A 24,302-nucleotide genomic window follows, 5' to 3' on the forward strand; every position below is an offset into this window, starting at 1 on the left:
CAGTCTGTCAGTAGCAGAGAGGGTCTGGTAGAGAAGAGAACACTGACGTACAGTCTGTCAGTAGCAGAGAGGGTCTGGTAGAGAAGAGAACACTGACGTACAGTCTGTCAGTAGCAGAGAGGGTCTGGTAGAGAAGAGAACACTGACGTACAGTCTGTCAGTAGCAGAGAGGGTCTGGTAGAGAAGAGAACACTGACGTACAGTCTGTCAGTAGCAGAGAGGGTCTGGTAGAGAAGAGAACACTGACGTACAGTCTGTCAGTAGCAGAGAGGGTCTGGTAGAGAAGAGAACACTGACGTACAGTCTGTCAGTAGCAGAGAGGGTCTGGTAGAGAAGAGAACACTGACGTACAGTCTGTCAGTAGCAGAGAGGGTCTGGTAGAGAAGAGAACACTGACGTACAGTCTGTCAGTAGCAGAGAGGGTCTGGTAGAGAAGAGAACACTGACGTACAGTCTGTCAGTGGCAGAGAGGGTCTGGTAGAGAAGAGAACACTGACGTACAGTCTGTCAGTAGCAGAGAGGGTCTGGTAGAGAAGAGAACACTGACGTACAGTCTGTCAGTAGCAGAGAGGGTCTGGTAGAGAAGAGAACACTGACGTACAGTCTGTCAGTAGCAGAGAGGGTCTGGTAGAGAAGAGAACACTGACGTACAGTCTGTCAGTAGCAGAGAGGGTCTGGTAGAGAAGAGAACACTGACGTACAGTCTGTCAGTAGCAGAGAGGGTCTGGTAGAGAAGAGAACACACTGACATAGGGGTGTGTGTGGTGTGTGTGTGTGTGTGTGTGTGTGTGTGTGTGTGTGTGTGTGTGTGTGTGTGTGTGTGTGTGTGTAGTCACACACGCACACTGTTTGGGTGTGGGGATTAACCACAGTAACTGTTAAGCTGTGTGTGCTGCTCTTACAAGGAGAGGACTGACCCCTGACCTCTCACCCTCCCCCCTTCTCTCTGAGCAATGTGCCTTCAGGTGAATGGGTTCACACAGGATGAGAGGTAACCTGGATGCACTTTCTCTCTCCAAGTCAAATCCAAGTTAACACTTCCGTGTTAATTAAAGCTTTGTCGAAGACTCAATAGCTGCTGAATACAGTTACTATGTATTAATAACCTATTGTTAACATGTATGCCGCTGACTCTAGGGTCCCTAGCTAGATCTCTGAGTGTTGGTCTGTTGAGTGACATACAGTATATACACTATATATAGAAATTTATGTGGACACTCCTTCAAATTAGTGCAATCGGCTATTTCAGCCAAACCCATTGCTGACAGGTATATCAAATCCAGCACACAGCCATGCAATCTCCATAGACAAACATTGGCAGTAGAATGGCCTTACTGAAGAGCTCAGTGACTTTCAACGTGGCACCGTCATAGGATGACACCTTTCCAACAAGTCAGTTCGTCACATTTCTGCTCTGCTAGAGCTGCCCCGGTCAACTGTTAGTGCTGATATTGAGAAGTGGAAACGTCTTGGAGCAACAATGGCTCAGCCACGAAGCGGTAGGCCACACAAGCTCATAGAACTGGACCGCCGAGTGCTGATGTGAATAGCGGATAAAAATCATCTGTCCTCGGTTGCAACACTCACTACCGAGTTCCAAACTGCCTCTGGAAGCAACGTCAGCACAGTAACTGTTCGTTGGAAACTTCATGAAATGGGTTTCCATGGCCAAGCAGCTGCACAAAAGCCTAAGATGACCATGCATAATGCCAAGCGTTGGCTGGAGTGGTGTAAAGCTCGCCGCCATTGGACTCTGGAGCAGTGGAAACGCGTTCTCTGGAGTGATGAATCACGCTTCACCATCTGGCAGTCCGATGGACAAATCTGGGTTTTGCGAATCCAGGAGAACACTACCTGCCCCAATGCATATTGCCAACTGTAAAGTTTTAGTTGAGGAGGAATAATGGAGTGAGGCTGTTTTTCATGGTTTGGGCTAGGCCCCTTAGTTCCATTGAAGGGAAATCTTAACACTACAGCATACAATGACATTCTAGACGATTCTGTGCTTCCAGCTTTGTGGCAACAGTTTGGAGAAGGCCCTTTCCTGTTTCAGCATGACAATGCCCTCGAGCACAAAGCGATGTCCATACAGAAATGGTTTGTCGGAATTGGTGTGGAAGAACTTGACTGGCCTGCACAGAGCCCTGACATCAATCACATCGAACACCTTTAGGATGAATTGGAACGTCGACTGCGAGCCAGGCCTAATCGCCCAACATCAGTGCCCAACCTCACTAATGCTCTTGTGGCTGAGTGCCCAACCTCACTAATGCTCTTGTGGCTGAATGGAAGCAAGTCCCCGTAGCAATGTTCAACATCTAGTGGAAAGCCTTCCCAGAAGAGTGGAGGCTGTTATAGCAGCAAAGGGGGACCAACTCCATATTAATACCCATGATTTTGGAATGAGATGTTCGACGAGCAGGTGTCCACATACTTTTGGTCAGGAAGTGTATATGTTTCTGCTCCACTTCATTCCAATTTGCAAATACCAAGAACCCAAGGGCAGTGTTTATGGGTTTTCTTTGTGTGTTTGTGTGTGTGTGTGTTTGTTGCCTTTGTGTGTGGTTTGTCTGTGTTCTTGTGTGTGTGCCCCATTTCCTATGGGCCTACACCAGACAGCTCCATAAGGGCAGCAGAGCAGACAAAGGTTTTCCTCTGTCTTCCTCTGACCTCTTCTGTTGCAGTCTGCATTGTTCTCCCTGTCCTATTGAACCAGGGGTCCACAGAGACGCACCACAATGGAGACAGAAGTGTGTGTGATTCTGTGTGTGTATGCTCCTCCTGTTTGTGTCTGTGTGTTTCAGACCAATTAAATTAAATAAAACAGGAAATAAAGTGATTGGACGCTTTGATCCTTCGAATGTATTATGCAAATGTTCTTGGATCGTCAAGTCATGAAGCATAACAAGGAATCTATTAGTCACGTGCCGAATACAACAGGTGTAGCCCTCACCGTGAAATGCTTACTTGCAAGCCCTTAACCAACAATACATTTCAAGAAATAGTTAAGAAAATAAACTAAAGTAAAACATATTATAACGAGGTTATATACAGGGGTACCAAGTCAGAGGGTAGTGCGTATGGCCCAGTACATCACCGGGGCTAAGCTTCCTGACTCCAGTCACCCTAGTCATAGACTGTTCTCTCTGCTACCGCACGGCAAGCGGTACCGGAGCGCCAAGTCTAGGTCCAAGAGGCTCCTGAATAGCTTCTACCCCCAAGCCATAAGACTCCTGAACAGCTAATCAAATGCCTATCCAGACTATTTGACACTCTAGACCCAAACTGTTATAGACCTATATCTATCCTGCCCTGCCTTTTTAAAGTCTTTCGAAAGCCAAGTTAAGAAACAGATCACCGACCATTTCGAATCCCACCGTACCTTCTCCACTATGCAATCTGGTGTTCGAGCTGGTCATGGGTGCACCTCAGCCACGCTCAAGGTACTAAACAGTATCATAACCGCCATCGATAAAAGACAGTACTGTGCATCCGTCTTCATCGACCTGGCCAAGGCTTTCGACTCTGTCAATCACCGCATTCTTATCGGCAGACTCAATAGCCTTAGTTTCTCAAGTGACTGCCTCATCTGGTTCACCAACTACTTCTCAGACAGAGTTCAGTGTGTCAAATCGGAGGGCATGTTGTCTGGACCTCTGGCAGTCTCTATGGGGGTGCTACAGGGTTCAATTCTCGGGCCGACTCTTTTCTCTGTATATATCAATGATATGCTCTTGCTGCTGGTGATTCTCTGATCCACCTCTACGCAGACGACACCATTCTGTATGCATCTGGCCCTTCTTTGGACACTGTGCTAACAAACCTCCAAACGAGCTTCAACGCCATACAAAACTCATCCCATGGCCTCCAACTGCTCTTAAATGCTAGTAAAACTAAATGCATGCTCTTCAACCGTTCACTGCCCACACCCACCCGCCCTCCCGCCTAGCATCACTACTCTGGACGGTTCTGACTTCGAATATGTGGACAACTACAAATTCCTAGGTGTCTGGTTAGACTGTAAACTCTCCTTCCAGACTCACATTAAGCATCTCCAATCCAAAATGAAATATAGAATTGGCTTCCTATTTCACAACAAAGCCTCCTTCACTCATGCTGCCAAACATACCCTCGTAAAACTGACTATCCTACCGATCCTTGACTTCGGCGATGTCATTTACAAAATAGCCTCCAACACTCTACTCAGACAACATCCAATTTGCTGTCATAGTGCCATCCGTTTTGTCACCAAAGCCCCATATACTACCCACCACTGCGACCTGTATGCTCTCGTTGGCTGGCCCTCGCTACATATTCGTCTCCAAACCCACTGGCTCCAGGTCATCTATAAGTCTTTGCTAGGTAAAGCCCCACCTATCTCAGCTCACTGGTCTCCATAGCAACACCCACCCATAGCACGCACTCCAGCAGGTATATTTCATTGGTCATCCCCAAAGCAAACACCTCCTTTGGCCGCCTTTACTTCCTGTTCTCTGCTACCAATGACTGGAACGAATTGAAAAAAATCACTGAAGCTGGAGACCTCTATATTTCCCTCACTAACCTTTTGTTATTTATTTTGTTTGCTCTTTTGCACCCCAGTATCTCTACTTGCACATCTTCTATTCACTCCAGTGTTAATGCTAAATTGTAATTATTTCGCCACTATGGCCAATTTATTGCCTCCCTAATCTTACTACATTTGCACACACTGTACATAGTTTTCTATTGTGTTACTGACTGTACGTTTGTTTATCCCATGTGTAACTCTGTTGTTTTTGTTGCACTGCTTTGCTTTATCTTGGCCAGGTTGCAGTTGTAAATGAGAACTTGTTCTCATCTGGCCTACCTGGTTAAATAAAGGTGAAATAAAAAATAAAAAAGGCTGTCTCATTGTTGCCGGTGATCAGGCCTACCACTGTTGTGTCGTCAGCAAACTTAATGTTGGTGTTGGAGTCATGCTTGTCCACGGAGTACAGGAGGGGACTAAGCATGCACCCCTGAGGGGCCCCAGTGTTGAGGATCAGCGTGGCAGATGTGTTGTTGCCTACCTTGATCACTTGGGATTGTCCAGGTGTGAATGTGGAGTGCCATTGAGATTGCATGTTCTGTTGGGGCTGTATGCAAATTGGAGTGGGTCTAGGGTTTCTGGTATGATGGTATTGATGTGAGCCATGTCCAGCCTTTCAAAGCACTTCCTGGTTACTGACGTGAGTGCTATGGGGCGGTAGTTATTTAGGCAGGTTACCTTTGCTTTCTTAGGCACAGGGACTATGGTGGTCTGCTTGAAACAAGTAGGTATTACACACTCTGTCAGGGAGAGGTTGAAAATGTCAGTGAAGACACTTGCCAGTTGGTTCGCGCATGCTCTGAATACCGGTCCTGGTAATCCTTCTGGCCCCGTGGGCTTGTGAGCAAGACCTGTTTAACGGTCTTGCTCACATCGGCTACAGAGAGGGTGATCACACAGTCATCCAGAACAGCTGGTGCTCTCATGCATGCTTCAGTGTTGCTTGCCTCGAAGTGAGCATAAGGCATTTCGCTCATCTGGTAGGCTCGCGTCACTGGGCAGCTCGCCGCTGGGTTTCCCTTTGTAGTCCGCAATAGTTTGCAAGTCCTGCCACATCCGACGCGCGTCAGAGCCGGTGAAGTAGGATTCAATCTTAGTCCTGTATTGCCGCTTTGCCTGTTAGATGGTTCATCGGAGGGCATAGCGGGATTTCTTGTTTGTGTCCCGCTCCATGAAAGCGGCAGCTCTAGCCTTTAGCTTGGTGCAGATGTTGCCTGTAATCCATGGCTTCTGGTTGGGGTACGTACGGTCACTGTGGGGACGTCGTCGTTGATGCACTTATTGATGAAGCCGGTGACTGAGGTGGTATATTCCTCAATGCCATTGGATGAATCCCGGAACATATTCTGGTCTGTGCTAGCAAAACAGTCCTGTAGCGTAGCAGCCGCTTCATCTGAACACTTCCGTATTAAGCGAGACACTGGTACATCCTGCTTTAGTTTTTGCTTGTATGCAGGAATCAGGAAGATATAATTTTGGTCAGATTTGCCAAATGGAGGGCGAGGGAGAGCTTTGTATGTTTCTCTGTGTGTGGAGTAAAGGTGGTCTAGAGGTTTTTTTTCCTCTGGTTGCACATGTGACATGCTGGTAGAAATGAGGTAAAACGGATTTAAGTTTTTAAAAGTAATTTATAATCAAAAACTGAATACAAACTGAACATTTATGTAATGTCCTTGGCAAGATAACTGGATGTTTTAAAGCTCCTTTTAGACCACTTTTTAAGTTATTTTGCGTGCGTATCTGTCAGTGATGTTGTGGGAAGGGTGTCGCAGGGTAGATTTATACGCCGTGTTCTTGTCTGTAATGAGGGGAGTGAAAGGCCTGTGGGGAAATGTTACTGCATGTTGTCTCCTGTTGGATAACAAGATTAATGAGCCAGACTGGCCTTTTTCTCTTTGTGTGTGAGAAAGACCGGACAAAAATGATAGAATATTGACAAAGAGAGCAGTAATCATTGACTAAAGTTGACTAAGTGTGTTAGTTCAGGGCAAACCAGGTTAGAGAGGCATGCAATGGAAGAAAATGGTTTTATACACCATCCCTGTGTTTGTGAGAAAGAAAGTTCACATGGAATGGGCTCTTTCCTTCTTGAGGCATGATATGATTTAGAGAGATCTTGAGGTAATATTTTATAATATACTTTGATTTCATGAGTTACTTGATCTTTGTACATAACTGTGAAATGCACCACATCACTTCAGTAGATGTCCTAACACTGAAAATAACACAGGCTGGCTTTGTGTCATGAGGAAACCCAGTTTAGTGTTTTGTTCCACTGATTGGTCGATGCAGACTTCGTGCTATGGAGGAGAGTTAGCAGATCATTGACTTTTGACGGACCTCTGACTCCTCCCTCCCACTAACTCCCCCCCCCCCCCACACGCTATCTCACGCACCCACTTACACACACACAGTCTCCACCTGTTGTTGTCTCGGTGGTACCTTATTGGGGGAAACAGAGAGGATGTCTCAGACTCAGCATTGCTCATAGAGCTCAATCAGTAGAGACGCAGTGAGACAGTAGACAGTTAAGAGACAGTCAGTCAGTAGTAAACTCAGTCTGAGACTAGAGAACACACATCTTACCTGCTGCCTTGCACATCAGCCTCTCTCAGACATTTCAAGGTAAGACTCCTTTCTACCAACCGATTCCACTTCAGTCATTAATATACAGTATTATAAAGCAAAATGACTGAAAAATAAGTTTGATCCATAATGAGAACTGAAGTTACAATCTGTAACAGGGTTTTCAATTTGCAATTTTATGAAGTTCCAACTAAGGCAGTAACATCTTGTTTGCGGCATACTGAACTTTTTTATTTTGTTAGCCTTAAGTTGCAGTAATTCTATTGAACATTTTGGCTTTGCCTGTGACTTTATTTATTTATTTTGCTGTTTTCCAGTCATCTCATTTGTGTGGTGTCTTTCTGTTACATTTTGTGCCAGTCTTATAAATATAGCATAATGTCACATTTATAACAGTCTAAAATACAGTCTAATTTATTTTAAACAGCTTTCTGAATACAGGTGTAGTGTTATTAAATAATGCTTAATGGTAGTAGGAGTAAAATATCTCAATTCTTTACAATTACTGGGAATAAAATCAACCCCACCTGGTGTTGTATTGGGCATTTTTACCTTGGTGTGAACCGTGGGTGTACATTCAACAGTCTATAGTGGTGTTTTAAGTCAGTGGCGTCTTCAGCTATAAGGAGCTATTCACTAACGGTAATAAATCAGTCTGAACAAGAAAGAACGGAAGCTGCTGTGAATGCTGCTTTGACTTTCTCATGCCACAGCTAAACAACGTTTAATCCCTCTCAGAATACACAAGTCTGGGATGTGTGTGTGTGTGTGTGTGTTCCTGTACCTGCTGCAGGTGTGTGTTAGTGCAGAGAGGGCACGAGGTGGGGCGTTGCGGCAGAAAGCAAGCTGCTACAGGACCAAGGTGTGTTTCACCATGTCGCTATCTAAATACATTTCTCCAGGATGTTTTGTTGGCTAAAATGTGTTTTAGCCTATTTCATTGTTCATGTAATGTGAGCGATGCCACATCAGACAGTGGAATTTTACTTGATTCATCCATCAATGCATGACTGACTCTACTCTCACAAGTCTATAAAAAAAAAGGCAAATTAGAAGGGAGGCGCAACATACCATTTTTTCCCCAGTGTTGAATTGTTTATGTTTAGACAAACATAAGCAATGCAATTTAGAGTCTTTGTCAAATTCATCCACATATAGGGAAATATTACATTTTCTATAACAAGTTAACGGGTGGCTTGTGTGACTAAGTAACAATATTACAGACTGCTCTCTACAATGAATTTTCCAAGACGCAAATGGGGAGAGGCTGTACATTTCACACAATACAATAGAAATGTCTTCATGTGGTTCTGTGGTTAATGGAATGCCACTGTACTGTATTTGTATGGATGATTGTGATGCTACTACCTGATGGGCCAGTCTCCCTATTCAAATAAATCGCTGTCTTAATGGGACTGGCCTGGTTAAATTAAGCCTAAATATATACATTAGTAAAAATACATTCAAAATAATGATATTGATAGAATATACAATATCTTAATATACAGATTCAAAATACACTTTCACTGTATCACTTCTTTATAGAGGAGTATTTATGGCTAAGTTATTAATAAATGGCCTACTCAAAAAATACTCTCAATTTGCTTCTGATAATTTTGTGTTATTGTTAACCATGAACATTTTAATCCTGTTATGGCGTCTCCGACACAAACAGATGTTTGTTATGGCTGTCAGGTGTGTCAATGTCACATAGTGGTTTGTCACAACCCAGTTGATTTGTTTATCTCTCTGTTTGGAGAATGATTTGTATCTCTTTTGGAATCAGTGAAAGCTAATGAGAAAGAACTTTGTGTGCTTGTCTGTTTTTTGTGATGCTTGTTTATTAACCCTTTACACTTGTACCCATATGCGGGTTGAAAATGGCAGATTTGGGCACTGATAAGAACGTAATTTGGAACGCAGTGGCTATACAGTAGCATGCTATAAATGATGTCAGAGCTCTGGCTCTGTGCTTCACAGCTTTAAAAACGTTTTGACTGACAGCTGTTCTGAATTTGAGCACCACACCCGACAAAAAGTTGCCCTCATTCCTCACGCTATTTGCCCAACTTTTGCAAAAATGTTTGTTGTCTGAGTCAGGGAAATGCTATAAATTAGTAGGACTCAATGTATTTTGAAAGATGAGAAGTTGAGGATTTATAATAAATACCGCTTTGATGTCATACAAGCAAGCCAAACACCAGTAAGTCCAAATGTGAACTTTACATTTCCATATCATAAAACCATGTCATATACAGTTTCAACATTTATGAACACTATGTTTGATGTACCGTAATTTCCGTACTATTAAGCGCACCTGAATATAAGCCTCACCCACTGAATGAAAAAAAAAGTATTATTTTGAACATAAATAAGCCGCACATGTCTGTAAGCCGCAGGTGCCTACCGGTACATTGAAACAAATGAACTTTACACAGGCTTTAACGAAACACGGCTTGTAACAAAAATAAATAGACTTTAACGAAACACGGCTTGTAACAAAAAATAAAAAATGAGCAGTAAGCTTTAGTTGTCTTTTTGCACTGAGTCAATTCCTCACGCTGCTGTTTCCAACGTCTTATCATCGACTCATTAAGACCAAGCTCCCGTGCAGCAGCTCTATTTCTTTTTCCAACAGCCAGATCAATCGCCTTCAACTTGAAAGCTGCATCATATGCATTTCTCCGTGTCTTTGCCATGATGAGGGTGACAAAATGACTACCGTAATCAGAATGATGGGACGTTTGAGAGCGCTCGATTTAATCTAAACAGTAAACAAAAAAGTTGTTTGACCTTAACCCGTTCGGCAATTTCATTGGTCTAATGAAAGCTTCATGCCACCAAAAAACTGAGCACGTCACAGAATGTGTTTTTTTTTATTAAAAAAATTTGAAAGCAGGAAAAATCCATATATTAGCCGCGTCATTGTTTAAGCCGCGGGGTTCAAAGCCTGGGAAAAAAGTTGCGGCTTATAGTCCGGAATTTACGACATGGCATTATACCCTGGGTTGTTCTGAACCGAATGAGCCTATGTTTGTCTATGTGAAGAAAATTTGCCACGGAACACGACACCTGAATGCACGCATGACTCAATTCTATGCACACCAAAATTGTTGTCAATAGAACGTTTTTGGATTGTGTAAACAACAGCAGTAATTGTGTGATGCCGGGGATGCAGGTTTGTGTTCCAAACTAAACAAATATAAGTGTGTTTGTTCCTCAAGTGCACAGCTAGGAGAGCAAGAAAAAAGCACCTTATAGTTGAATACTCTACTTTGAGTCATAAAAGTGCATTGCCATTTCTTAGGAAGTGTGCAGACTTTGGAGAGGTGTGTCCACTTGGAGACCCCAGTTAGTCCTCTCACTTAAACCCTTGTCATTTTTCTGTCTGAGGTTGCACCTACCCCACATTTACCAGGATTATTCTTATGTTAATGAGTGTATCCAGAGTATTTTCAGATTTTGTCATCAGCAAATGTGGCGCAAAAGTACAGCAAGTGTAAAATGCACATAAAAGCAACAGTGTAGCGTTTAGATTTGGGTTAGCATACCGCCATCCGCATCCATTCATTGTTTTGCCAGTTGAATATACCTCCACATTAACAGGCAGAAAATGTCACACTGGAGAGGATTTCTTAGAGAGTATGGAGTTAGAATGCTTATGCTACCTATTATATACAGCCTATATCTCTACATCTCTATCCATCATAGCTATCTGTCTCACCTCTATTTAAAATATGGATTTGGACAGCATGTAAATATACCAGGAAACACATCTGAAAATGAACGATGTGCTGTATCATTACTGTTTAACTGTACCTGGGCGAGAGACCATTTTCACCAATTACAAACAGTTAAAAGATTGCAGTGCAGAGGAGTATATTATAAATCCAGAAAACTGGCTCTTTTAGGCTATAGATTATAGAGCAAAAATCTTGAAAAAAAGCAAGGTCTGCTCTGAGAAATCAAGATCTATTGGGAATTACATTACGTATTGGACAAAGAAAAAAAGAACACGCATGTCATGATTGGTTTAAAACAAACTGTTAACCCTTCAATAATTTGCTAGGTTTCCATAAAGGAGTATGTTGATTCTTAAACCATTTTTATCTGTGCACAACCCTTTAAGAATTGATTGATTTGTTGATTGATTGGTTAATTGGGTTCCCTGGCTCAGAATCAATAGCCTATGACGTGTCTTGTTTCTTTTGTAACTCTCTGACTGCAGTGGCTTGTTTACAGTCATTTACGTTCATGTCGGTATCTGTCTGACCTGTACATGACGGTACACACAAGCACACATGCATTTGACTGAGATTGGCTTTGGCTCAGCCAAGTTTACCCAGTCCAAGGAGAAGAACCAGTTTTGCAACGCTCTCAAATCAAATTTAGTTTGTCACATGAACCAAATACAACAGGTGTAGACCTTACAATGAAATGCTTACTTAAAAGCCCTTAACCAACAATGCAGTTTTAAGAAATTACCCCCCCCCCCCAAAAAAGTAAGAGAAGAATAACAAATAATTAAAGAGCAGCAGTAAATAACAATAGCGGGGCTATATACAGGGGTTACCGGTACAGAGTCAATGTGGGGGGGCAACAGTGTCGAGGTAATTTAGGTAATATGTACATGTAGGTAGAGTTATTAAAGTGACTGCATAGATAATAACAGAGAGTAGCAGCAGCTTAGTAGTTTAGCATCTGCTTCATCTGACCACTTTTTTATAGACCGAGTCACTGGTGCTTCCTGCTTTAATTTTTGCTTGTAAGCAGGAATCCAGAGGATAATCAGATTTGCCAAATAGAGGGCGAGGGAGAGCTTTGTACGTGTCTCTGTGTGTGGAGAAAAGGTGGTCTAAATTTGTTTTCCTCTGGTTGCACATTTAACATGCTGATAGAAATTAGGTAAGATGGATATAAGTTTCCCTGCATTAAAGTCCCCTGGCCACTAGGAGCATCGCCTCTGGATGAGTGTTTTCCTGTTTGCTTATGGCCGACTTCAGCTCATTGAGTGTGGTTTTAGTGCCAGCCTCGGTCTGTGGTGGTATGTAGACAGCTACAAAAAATACAGATGACTCTCTAGGTAGATAAGCTGTAGACCACACTATCATGAGATACTCTACCTCAGGTGAGCAAAACCTTGAGACTTCCTTAGATATCATGCACCAGCTATTGTTTACAAATATGCATAGGCCCCCGCCCCGTGTCTTACCAAACGCCGCTGTTCTGTCCTGCCGATAGAGTCTATAACCCGCCAGTTGTATGTTGTTAATGTCGTCGTTCAGCCACGACTCGGTGAAACATAAGATATTACAGTTTTTAATGTCCCGTTGGTAGGGTACACGTGCTTTCAGTTCGTCCCATTTATTTTCCACTGATTGAACGTTAGGTAGCAGGATGGAAGGCAAGGGCAAACTAGCCACTCGTCGCTTGATCCTCACAAGGCACCCCGATCTCTTTCCGCGAAACCTCCATTTCCTTTTCCAGTGAATCACGGGGATCTGGGCCTGGTCGGGTGTCTGTAGTATATCCCACCCCTCCGACTCACTGAAGAAGAACTCTTCATCCAGTTTGAGGTGAGTAATCCCAGTTCTGATGTCCAGAAGCTCTTTTCGGTCATAAGAGACGGTAGCAGCAACATTATGTACAAAACAAGTTACGAACGACGCAAAAAAAATAAAAAAATAGCATGGTTGGTTAAGAGCCGATAAAACGGCAGTCCTACCCTCCGGCCCCATTTCCAATTCATGGAAATGACAGCTCTCACTCTCTATTTCACAATACTAAACGTGATATGGGTGGATTTGAGACTCTTGAAGATATGATAAACTCTGGAGAGGCTGAAGCACACACATTCACTGTCTTGTCTGTTAGGTTAGATGCATGTTAGTGTGTAAAGCAGTGCCAATCTTTCAGCTCGCTGTGTTTTAGGGACCACCCGCTGTAGACGTCTGATTGCCGACATTTTCAAGCGATACCACATGTAACATCGGTCCCTTCTTTAGAATCACTTGATGTTGTCCTTACTGCACAAAAATCTCCATGACAACACCTCCGAGCCATGGCCCGTCAGTCTATAAGGCTCTCAGCAAATGGGGACCTATACACGCACACACACACCCACACCCTCTCTCAGCCACATATGCTCTGTGAACACGTGGGTGACCTAAAGTAGTGGTCCTGAATGGGCCTTAGATACAAAGTGTGCCGAGGCTAAAGGAGACGGCTCATTGTGTGGGCCTGCCCCTTTTGTCTGAGTTAGCCTGACGGGGTTGAGGGGGTGGGGTTTCTGCAAAAAGGGGCCCTTCATACACATCCTTTCTTCCCCTTCTCTTTCTCTTGATTGGGAGTATGTTTTGTCTTTCTTTTCCTCCTCTCTGATAAATGCCACAGTATCCTTTTCTATCCACCACAATACATTGCCTGTTCCTGAATCTGAGAGAGATGGAGAGAGAGGATGAAAAGAGGCTGCTTTTTAACCTGCATTTCTGAAAAGCAGAAGAAAGGAGCCGCTGCGCCAGAGCCAGAGTCCCTTTCTCTTATTTTCTTTTATTTTCTCTCCTTTCTCTCTTTTTGTGAAAAGTGTGATTGTGTCATCAGCCTATTTATACGGAGAGAGGACACAGAGGAAGGAGAGAGGACACAGAGAAAGGAGAGAGAGGACACAGAGAAAGGAGAGAGAGGACACAGAGAAAGGAGAGAGAGGACACAGAGAAAGGAGAGAGAGGACACAGAGAAAGGAGAGAGAGACCGCAAAAGGAGAGCATAGCGCGCTCAAACTGTAGGTTTATATAATTAAAACTGTGAATTGTAACTTTTTGGGCGACCCAACCAAATTCACATAAATGTGAGTTTTAGATCAGTCATTCTCATTGAAAGCAGGTCTAAGAAGCGGTGTTATTTCTATGCTTCTCGTTCTTACAGTGCATTCGGAAAGGATTCATACCCCATGACTTTTTCCACATTTTGTTACGTTACAGCCTTATACTAAAATTGATTAAGTAATTTTTTCCCCCTCATCAATCTACACAAAATACCCCATAATGACAAAGCAAAAACAGGTTTTTAGACATTTTTGCACATTTGTTAAAAATAAAAAACGTATTATTTGCTGCTGAAAAACATCCCAACAGCATGATGCTGTCACCAACATGCTTCATCGTAGTGATAGTGGCAGGTTTCCTCCAGACCTGACACTTGGTACTCAGGACAAAGAGTTCAATCTCGGTTTCATCAGACCAGAGAATCTTGTTTCTCATGGTCTGAGAGTCCTTTAGGTGCCTTTTTGCAAACTCCAAGAGGGCTATAGTGCCTTTTACTGAGTAATGGCTTCCGTCTGGCCACTGTACCATAAAGGCCTGATTGGTGGAGTTCTGCAGAGATGGTTGTCCTTCTGGAAGGTTCTCCCATCTCCACAGAGGAACTCTGGAGCTCTGTCAGAGTGACCATCGGGTTCTAGGTCACCTCCCCGACTAAGGCCCTTCTCCCCGATTGCTCATTTTGTCCAGGTGGCCAGCTCTAGGAAGAGTCTTGGTGGTTCCAAACTTCTTCCATTTAAGAATGATGGAGGCCACTGTGTTCTTGGGGACCTTCAATGCTGCAGAAATGTGTTGGTACCCTTCCACAGATCTGTGCCCCGACACAATCCTGTCTCGGAGCTCTAGGGACAATTCCTTCAACCTCATGGCTTGGTTTTTACTCTGACATGCACTGTCAACTGTGGGACCTTATATAGACAGGTGTGTGCCTTTCCAAATCATGTTCAATCAATTGAATTTACCATAGGTGGACTCCAAGTTGTAGAAACATCTCAAGGATGATCAATGGAAACAGGATGCACCTGAGCTCAATTTCGAGTTTAATAGCAAAGGGTCTGAATACTTATGTAAATAAGCAAACATTTCTACAAACCTGTTTTCACTGTCATTATTGGGTATTGTGTGTAGATTGATGAGAGAAAATTATACTTAATACATTTTAGAATAAAGCTGTAACGTAACAAAATGTAAAAAAAGGGAAGTGGTCTAAATACTTTCTGAATGCAATGCAAGTTTAGTTTTTGCTTCTTTTACTTTCAGTTTTGTACACCAGCTTTAAACAGCTGAAAATATAATCTTTTTGATTATGGAAAATGTATTTCACAGCAGCATTATTCTCTACAGTATACTTGCTTGTTTTGAGTCACAAACTGAAATTAGGCAAACTATTCAAATTCTAACAACCAGGAAATCCAGAGTTATTTCTGCATAGTGCATCTTTAACAAAGTGAACATGTGGCATCAGTGTGCCTTGGGGCCGTCCCTGAGCTCCACATGGGGGAAAAAAAAACAAAAATCCCGGTGTATCCTTGAGTTCCCAACACTGCTCTTTTTGTGATGAGATCTGGCCATCAACCACAGAGAACAATACTAATTCAACATCAGCTACCTCTCCTCTGGCGGTATCACACTTTACAACTCCTCACAGCAGGCCTGTGTGTGTGAGATTAACTGAATGAATCTGTTGTCTGTGTGAGTGTATTCTGTGGCCAGTGGGTAGCCCCCTGGGTTCGGCCAGGAGGAAGCGGAGAGGAAGGGTAGGAAAGCTTTTGTATGTGTGGCCCTGAGAGCTCAGTTCCTAATGAGACACATTCAGCAACACAACACAAGAAACCTGCTTTAGACCCTACCCATGCTGAGGCAGAAAGCAAGCGTGTGTGTGTGTGTGGGTATGTACGTGCGTGAGAGAGAGAGAGAGAAATGTTGTCCAGCAGAACACTATAAGAAAAACAACCAACCATGCCATCCACAACACTGTGACAGAAACTCAATCTGATATCTTGCCAACCCCTCCCTCCATTTTTTTTTTTTTTTTTTTTTTCCATAAAATCTAATATCAAGTAAAGACAGACACACAGCAGCCGTCGCATGTTGGGGTCATCATGACAGAGATATGTATGTGTTGAGTTGTTCTCTCACAACAAGGCTTAGTGAACTAAATACCTGACACATGGTCTGGGCCTGAGGCTGTCTATGAGCCAAGGGGGACTGAGAGAGGAACATGGTCCTGGGAACCCACTGTGTATCCAGGTCTTCATCTCAACTCAGTTAATTAGCCCATGTTAAACTATTTGAAATATTCTTGCTAACTATTTTAAAGGGATGGCATTTGTCCTATATTTTTCAGAGAAAATCTCAAAATGAGCGATTCAAAGTGTCTTTCAGTTAATTGGTGGCCTTTTAACGAGCCAGATACTAATTGATGGTCATCTTCAGTGAGATCCAGCATCCACAGTGGGGTTGAATCCACAGTGGGGTTGAATCCACAGCTCTAGTAAGTGTGTGTGTCAATCCACGGCATTATGTGGGCTGGAGAGAAGCAGATTGAATATTTTGTGTCACCAATGAAAGGAGAGTGAATGTCTGTCCGCTCGCTGTTTGCTGCTCCCGAGGAGACTGGGATCTTTATTTGAATCAGTTTATACAACCATTTCGTCTTACTAAACTCTGTGACCACACAAATATTGCTCAGGTCAATTAAAAAATCCAGCTTGGGGGCAAAAAACGGTGAATAGATAAAATATATACTCTTTTCATTAACATATTGTTTCTAGCCCAGCTCCTGTGTTATATTTGAATGTGTGATATTCCTCTCTTTCCTTTACTTATTGTGTCCCCGTTTCAGGCAGGCGGCCAAGAAACCCCCATAAAGCATAAAGGTGGCATTGTTAGTTATGTGCTCCTGGACATCACAGCGCTGTATCACACCCGTGGGTCCAGCTATTTGATCCTTATCACACATTCATGTTATAGATCACAGGGGCAAAACATATATGATGCAAAGTAGAGGTCGACCGATTATGATTTTTCAACGCCGATACTGATTATTGGAGAACCAAAAAAAGCCGATGCCGATTTTTAAAAAAACATTTATTTTATTTATTTATTATTATAATTTTTTTTGTATTATTATTATTTTTTATTTTTTGTAATAATGACAATTACAACAATACTGAATGAACACTTATTTTAACTTAATATAATACATCAATAAAATCTATTTAGCCTCAAATAAATAATGAAACATGTTCAATTTGGTTTAAATAATGCAAAAACAAAGTGTTGGAGAAAAAAGTAAAAGTGCAATATGTGCCATGTAAAAAAGCTAACGTTTAAGTTCCTTGCTCAGAACATGAGAACATATGAAAGCTGGTGGTTCCTTTTAACATGAGTCTTCAATATTCCCAGGTAAGATGTTTTAGGTTGTAAATATTATAGGAATTATAGGACTAGTTCTCTCTATACAATTTGTATTTCATATACCTTTGACTATTGGATGTTCTTATAGGCACTTTAGTATTGCCAGTGTAACAGTATAGCTTCCATCCCTCTCCTCGCTCCTACCTGGGCTCAAACCAGGAACACATCGACGACAGCCACCCTCGAAGCAGCGTTACCCATGCAGAGGAGGGGAAACAACTACTCCAAGTCTCAGAGCGAGTGACGTTTGAAACGCTGTTAGCATGCACCCGGCCAACTAGCTAGCCATTTCACATCGGTTACACCAGCCTAATCTCAGGAGTTGACAGGCTTGAAGTCATAAACAGAGCTGCTGGCAAAAAGAACGAAAGTGCTATTTTGAATGAATGCTTACGAGCCTGCTGCTGCCTACCACCGCTCAGTCAGACTGCTCTCTCAAATCATAGACTTAATTATAACATAATAACACACAGAAATACGAGCCTTAGGTCATTAATATGGTCAAATCCAGAAACTATCATCTCGAAAACAAAACGTTATTTCTGTTACATTGCACAATCTTCAATGTTATGTCATAATTAAGTAAAATTCTGGCAAATTAGTTCGCAATGAGCCAGGCGACCCAAACTGTTGCATATACACTGACTGCGTGCAATGAACGCAAAATGACACAATTTCACCTGGTTAATATTGCCTGCTAACCTGGATTTCTTTTAGCTAAATATGCAGGTTTAAAAATATATACTTGTGTATTGATTTTAAGAAAGGCATTGATGTTTATGGTTGGAGCAACGTGTACCTAAGCGATTATATGCAACGCAGGACAGGCTAGATAAACTAGTAATATCATCAACCATGTGTAGTTAACTAGTGATTATGATTGATTTGTTTTTTATAAAATAAGTTTAATGCTAGCTAGCAACTTACCTTAGCTTCTTACTGCATTCGCGTAACCTCGTGGAGTGCAATGTAAAGCAGGTGGTTAGAGCGTTGGACTAGTTAACCGTAAGGTTGCAAGATTGAATCCCTGAGCTGACAAGGTAAAAATCTGTCGTTCTGCCCCTGAACAAGGCAGTTAACCCACCGTTCCTAGGCCGTCATTGAAAATAAGAATGTGTTTTTAACTGACTTGCCTAGTTAAATAAAGGTGTAAAAAAACGATTTCCGATTGATATGAAAACTTGAAATCGGCCCTAATTAATCGGCCATTCCGATTAATCGGTCGACCTCTAATGCAAAGTATTGGATTGTTTGACTCAGAGGCACTGTCACCATGACTGGAGGTAAACGTGAAGACCGATAGGGAGGAGGGATAGGGGAGAGGAAGTAAGAGATGGTTAGAGGGACCTAGAGAGGGAGGGAGCTAGAGAGACAGAGTTGGTGTTTGAAGGAAACAGAGAGAGTTCAGTCTGCAGAGTGGCTCTGTGCTGAGAGAGAGAGAGCCTGCCTGCCTGCCTGCTGAGAACATGACCTGTTGCTGCTGTGGAGGGGTCCTCTAAGTCTGTGGACCTCCACACCTAAGAGATGCCTCTCCTTAACCTTACTTTTCTCTCTGATTGGGTCCTAAATATAAGTGACCGACTGCTTGTTTCTCCAGAGTTGTTATTAATGACTTGCTTGTGACAATATCATGATGTATTGTACTGCATTGTTTAGCTGGTGTGGAAATGTAGACATTTCATGGTAAAATTGTTAATGAACAATTACGTTTTTGTTTTGTTTGGGATTCAGATGAACCAGCAACACAAAATACAATTTGGCGTGAAGTTATTGCCATTATTACATATTTACAGTAACACCAACTGAGATATGACTGTGTAATAAAGTGTTATTAAACATTAGGCAGAGTGAATGGCTCTACAGGGGTTTCATAACTTCATTCCCCCAGGGAAGACCATGGGACTAGAGTCCCACTAAGCGTCTGCACCTGTGCTATGGTGCACCTTTTAAGGGTTGTGTCCCAGCCACCGTTCAGGCTTTAATGTTGGCATCGCCAGCCTCACCTGCCACTGTGCCAGGCCCCTGGGCAAAAGGGAACCAACCACTCTGGGCTGCAGAATAACTGCAGGTAAACATGCTATCTTTGCCAGAGCGTTTAAACATTCCTTAAGCAGGTTTGATTTTATCCAGCATGAGATATTTAAAGGCTCGGGACAACTTAACACAACGTTAAACAGTTTGGAAATGTTTCTTCCAACAGGAGATGTGTGTCAAGTCAGTTCTCTGTGTTTGAGTGTCTCTCTCTCTACCCAGAGGAGTCCCTGCAGAGCTTTTGTCTATAGAGCTGTCAGTCTCAGAGTTCACCATGGCAGTGTTTATTAAAATAATTCAGCCACTTGATCAGCCATCGTGTGCTGTTATGATACTGGCTCAGTGCTCTCTCTCTAGAACCCCCCCCCCCCCCAAGAGTCCCCTTCACACCATGTTTGGAAAACAACAAAGACAGCACTGAGCAAACTAAAGATGGAGGGAGAACAACCGAATGCCTTTGCATTGCAGATGCTCCGGGGTGAGATGTTGGGTTTACAAGTTACAACATGTTTGGTAACTGAATCTTTTGTGTCGACTTTTTAGTGCCTCATGGGAAGAGTTCGATTTCAGAGGTGTCATAGCTCAGATTCAGCGCTGATCTTATCTCTGAGGTTTAGACATGCTCCCTCCCTTTCCTCCACCCGCTTTCATCCTTCCTCCTTTCCTAGAAGTAATCACTGATCTGAACATGACAGGTTTGGTGAACGCAATGTAGTGGAAGTCGCTTTCACCTGTTTGAGTTTCCATTCCATTTGAACTTGACTACAACAGTCTTGGAGAAGTATTTTGTTGCTGCACTTTAGAAAAATGCTAACTCTGTTTAACTGTAATACTGTCCTAAATTAATGTAAATGTTTTGAATTGTTCCTTTTAAATACATTCTCCAGTTTATTAGTGTATGATGTCATGACAGTCCCAAGCTACTGCATTTTACCAGGAGTTCAGCTGACCGCAGCCCATCATAACACAGCATAGTTTTAGGACTACCATAGACCTGACCACAGATTGAACCTATGAGCCATGTTCATTTAATTTGATGTCTGAGAAATTATGCCTAATTGATTGCACTTACATTTTAATTTATAGGATTCATATCATCTTTAATAAATATAGTACCCAACATCCGATTTGGAACATCATTATTCCTAACAACGAGTAAGACATGAGGAATCCAATAAAATTCTCAAATGCCACCCATGGACCCCCCTACAGCTCACGCCAATCCAGTGGCGGTCGGTGGCGTTTATGATGAGGGAGGAGGATTTTAGAAATGTTATTTCTATTACAGCATGTTAGATGACTGTCATTCATATTTCATTCAACCAGTTCAACGTAACATCGATAGGTTTACTTAAATTTTCCCTATACCCATCATGAGGTTGCTACAACCTAGCCTATGAATAAACGTTTACAAAGTAGGTGCACACAAGTCGAGAATTTGAAGTGACAGACAGTGACCCATTCAATACCGCCTTGCACAATTATTAGTCCAACAGTTGCAAATGAGAGTTTAAATTGGACAAATTCAGGTATGTTTATCCCCATTTCGTTCTGTTTGCTTCCGTTTAAGAAACATTTTTCAATAGAATCGTAATGAATACAACCTTGATCACACGTAAAGACAGTTCACTTACATAGCAGCCACGTTGTATTCCCTTCTCTCCTCCCCTCACCTTTTCCCTTCACTTGTGGACTTCAATGCACAACATATCAGCTGTATGTGACCAGGCGAAAAAACCTTTCCAAACCATATTAAAACCGCTACACACAGCCTACATCATTGTTACCATATTAGCTAAAGTAACGTGATAGTCAACATAGCTAACAGAACTAACACGTTAGTAAACCCGCTTCAATCATGCAGTAATGTTTAGTTTATAGTCAGTAAGAAGTTTAGCAGTTACACCGTGAGGCCCCGGTGGCAATAAATTAGTAAAGCAAAAACTAGCTAGCTGCCTTTGCTAGCTGCCTTTGCTAGCTAAGTGAGTGAAACTGAAAGTAAAAAAAAATACTCTCTCTCTTGCTTCTCCTTAATTTTTGAGTCAAACACTCACCACATGTTATGCACTGCAGTGCTAGCTAGATTTAGCTTATGCTATCAGTACTAGATGTAGCTTATGCTATCAGTACTGATATGTTGTCCACCCGATCCTTTGATTGGGTGGACAACATATCAGTTCATGCTGCAAAAGCTCTGATCGGTTGGAGGACATCCTCCGGAAGTTGTCATAGTTACTGTGTAAGTCTATGGAAGGGGGTGAGAACCATGAGCCTCCTAGGTTTTGTATTGAAGTCAATGCACCCAGAGGAGGACGGAAGCTAGCTGTCCTCCGGCTACACCATGGTGCTACCCTAAAGAGTGTTGTTGAGGTTCCTGTAGACCTTTATTGCAAAACAGTGTGTTTTTATGAATTATTTCGTGACGTTCATATTTTTAGTATAGTTTTATCTAAAAAGGATTTATTTAAAATGTTTTTAGAATTTTTATTTTCATGAAATTCACTGAGGAGGATGGTCCTCCCCTTCTTCCTCTGAGGAGCCTCCACTGCACCACTCCCACCCCAACAACCAGTATACCGTATCAGTTCTCTATGTCTGACAAGTAGTATGGAGCTGCTGCATATAGTATTGCTTTTTCATCCTATGTAATGTAGTCCCTGTGAATCTGGTGATGTTTTTTCCCCCTGCTAGTCTTATCTTTCTAACTACATAAATTATTTCAGAACAATCTGAGATGGTGGGTGTCATGGCTTGCTGAAATGACATGTAACAACATATTCAAATCACACTACAATTCTACATGGGATTTGTGTGGAGAACATTGAAAAGCTCTGGAGGCCTGAGACGAGGCAAGCCCTAGCATTCTCTGAGCTCTGATGCTACAGCATTGTTTAACTCTAAGATTAGATATGGACCCCGGACCTCAACCCCAGATAACCTCCACACACACCTTAGTGCAAACCAGGCTGTCAGCAGGTCTGTAACTCAATCAGATTAATTCTGCCTTTGTGTCGGTGGACACAGAGAGAGAGTGAGAGGGGTGACCAGTTATATGGTCAGGTGCTGCAAAGAAGGACCTAGAAAAACTGCAGCTGGCCCAGAACAGAGCGGCACATCTTGCATTTCACCGTGTTCAGAGGGCTAATATCAATACTATGCATCAGTCAATGAATCAAAGGAATTTTAGCCCCTTTTTAGATCAGCAGTTGTCACAAAGTGTTTATACAGAAACCGAGCCTAAAACCCCATATAGCAAGCTATGCAGATGTAGAAGCACGGTGGTTAGCAAAACCTCCCTAGAAAGGCTGGACTCTAAGAAGAAACCTAGAGAGGAACCAGGCTCTGAGGGGTGGTCATTCCTTTTCTGGCTGTGCCAGGTGGAGATTATAAGAGTACATGGCCATTAAGGCCAGATCAATCTTCAAGATGTTCATAGATGACCAGCAGGGTCAAATAATAATCACAGTGGTTGTAGAGGGTGCAACAGGTCAGCACCTCAGGAGTAATTGTCAGTTGGCTTTTTATAACCGAGCATTCAGAGGTTGAGACAGTAGGTGCAGAGTAGCACGAACAGTACACAGGTCAGGGTTCCATAGCTGCAGGCAGAGCAGCAGAAACTGGATCAGTAGCACGTCCGGTGATCAGATCGGGATTGCATGCCAGTCTCTCTTGGCTCAAAGTAGAGGAAAGGCTGACTGCATTACTTCTTGTTTTTAGAAGAAACATTATTTTGTTGAAAATTCCAAATTGCTTGCATAGTCAACTTACACACAGCACTGACACACACTTATCCCACCAGAGATGCCACCAGGGGTCTTTTCACAGTCCCCAAATCCAGAACAAATTCAAAAAAACTTAGTTTTTGCAAATTCATTGTTTGGACATGACTGTAAAAACACCAGGAAATCAGCTCCAAGTGATTTTAAATCTGTTCCCAAGTATTCCCACACATAATAGAAAGACTCTATACAAATCCAATAATTGGTTTGAAATGACTGTTTTAGTCAAATATTTTAGCTTCTACAATTATCCGCACAAGAAAAGATTGGCCCGCAGCTGAATCTAGTTGATGATCCCTGATTTAGAGCCATGATTACAACAAGATGGCGCCGGAGAGCAAGGCTGACGTTTTACATATTCCTAACTAATTGTGTTTTTTTGTTTTGTTTTTTGTGTTTGTAACTTATTTTGTACCTAATGTTGTTGCTACCGTCTCTTATGATCGAAAATAACTTCTGGACATCAGAACTGCAATTACTCACCATGGACTGGCACAATCCTTTTTTTCCTATGACAAGTCTGACGAGCCCGACGTGAATGATATACTGCTTTCCAGGGAACAGGCCCAGATCCCCGTCATTTGCATGAAGAGAAGGCGGAGAAAAAGGGCCCAGAGAACGGGCTGCCTTCTGAGAATTCATATGCGATCGAATAAACCCCCAATTCCTTCCATTCTGTTTGCAAATGTGCAATCTTTGGAAAATAACCTCTTCAGCGTCTCGTCCCGTCAGCGGGATCAAAATCCAGGGAAAACTCCTAGCGACATTAGCATAACGAATTTTAATTTTTTTTTCAAATATAGGACTGTCTCATATCGTTTTATAGATACACCTCTCCTGAATCGACCCACGTCGTCCGATTTCAAAAAGGTTTTACAGGAAAAGCAAATCATTAGATTATGTTAGAGGAGTCCATTGTAAAAGCAGCAACAGCCATTTTCCGACCAACCACATGCATCACAAATAACCAAAAAACAGCTAAATGCAGCACTAACCTTTTACAAACTTCATCAGATGACACACCTATGACATCATGTTACACAATGCATGCATTCTTTTGTTCAATAAAGTTCATATTTATATATGAAAACAGCATTT

The 24,302-nt window shown here is 42.4% G+C and overlaps 1 protein-coding gene across 4 annotated transcripts in view; it reads left to right on the top strand.

Annotated features, from left to right (window-relative positions):
- The window catches only part of LOC106583120 (transcription factor SOX-13), a 72,974-nt gene that overhangs the window by 1,893 nt on the left and 46,779 nt on the right, over positions 1-24,302 (top strand). Inside the window, exon 1 of one of the 4 annotated variants that reach the window (XM_045705598.2) lies at positions 7,014-7,195. The exons of the other annotated variants lie outside the window; for them this stretch is intronic. The gene's annotated coding sequence lies outside the window, so the exon portion shown is untranslated. Of the gene's footprint in view, positions 1-7,013; positions 7,196-24,302 lie in introns of those variants that run through there. 4 annotated transcript variants of the gene reach the window in all.

This window comes from Salmo salar, chromosome 22 (genome assembly GCF_965601325.2).
Source record: "Salmo salar chromosome 22, fSalSal1, whole genome shotgun sequence".
In the NCBI taxonomy this organism is placed as follows: domain Eukaryota; kingdom Metazoa; phylum Chordata; class Actinopteri; order Salmoniformes; family Salmonidae; genus Salmo; species Salmo salar.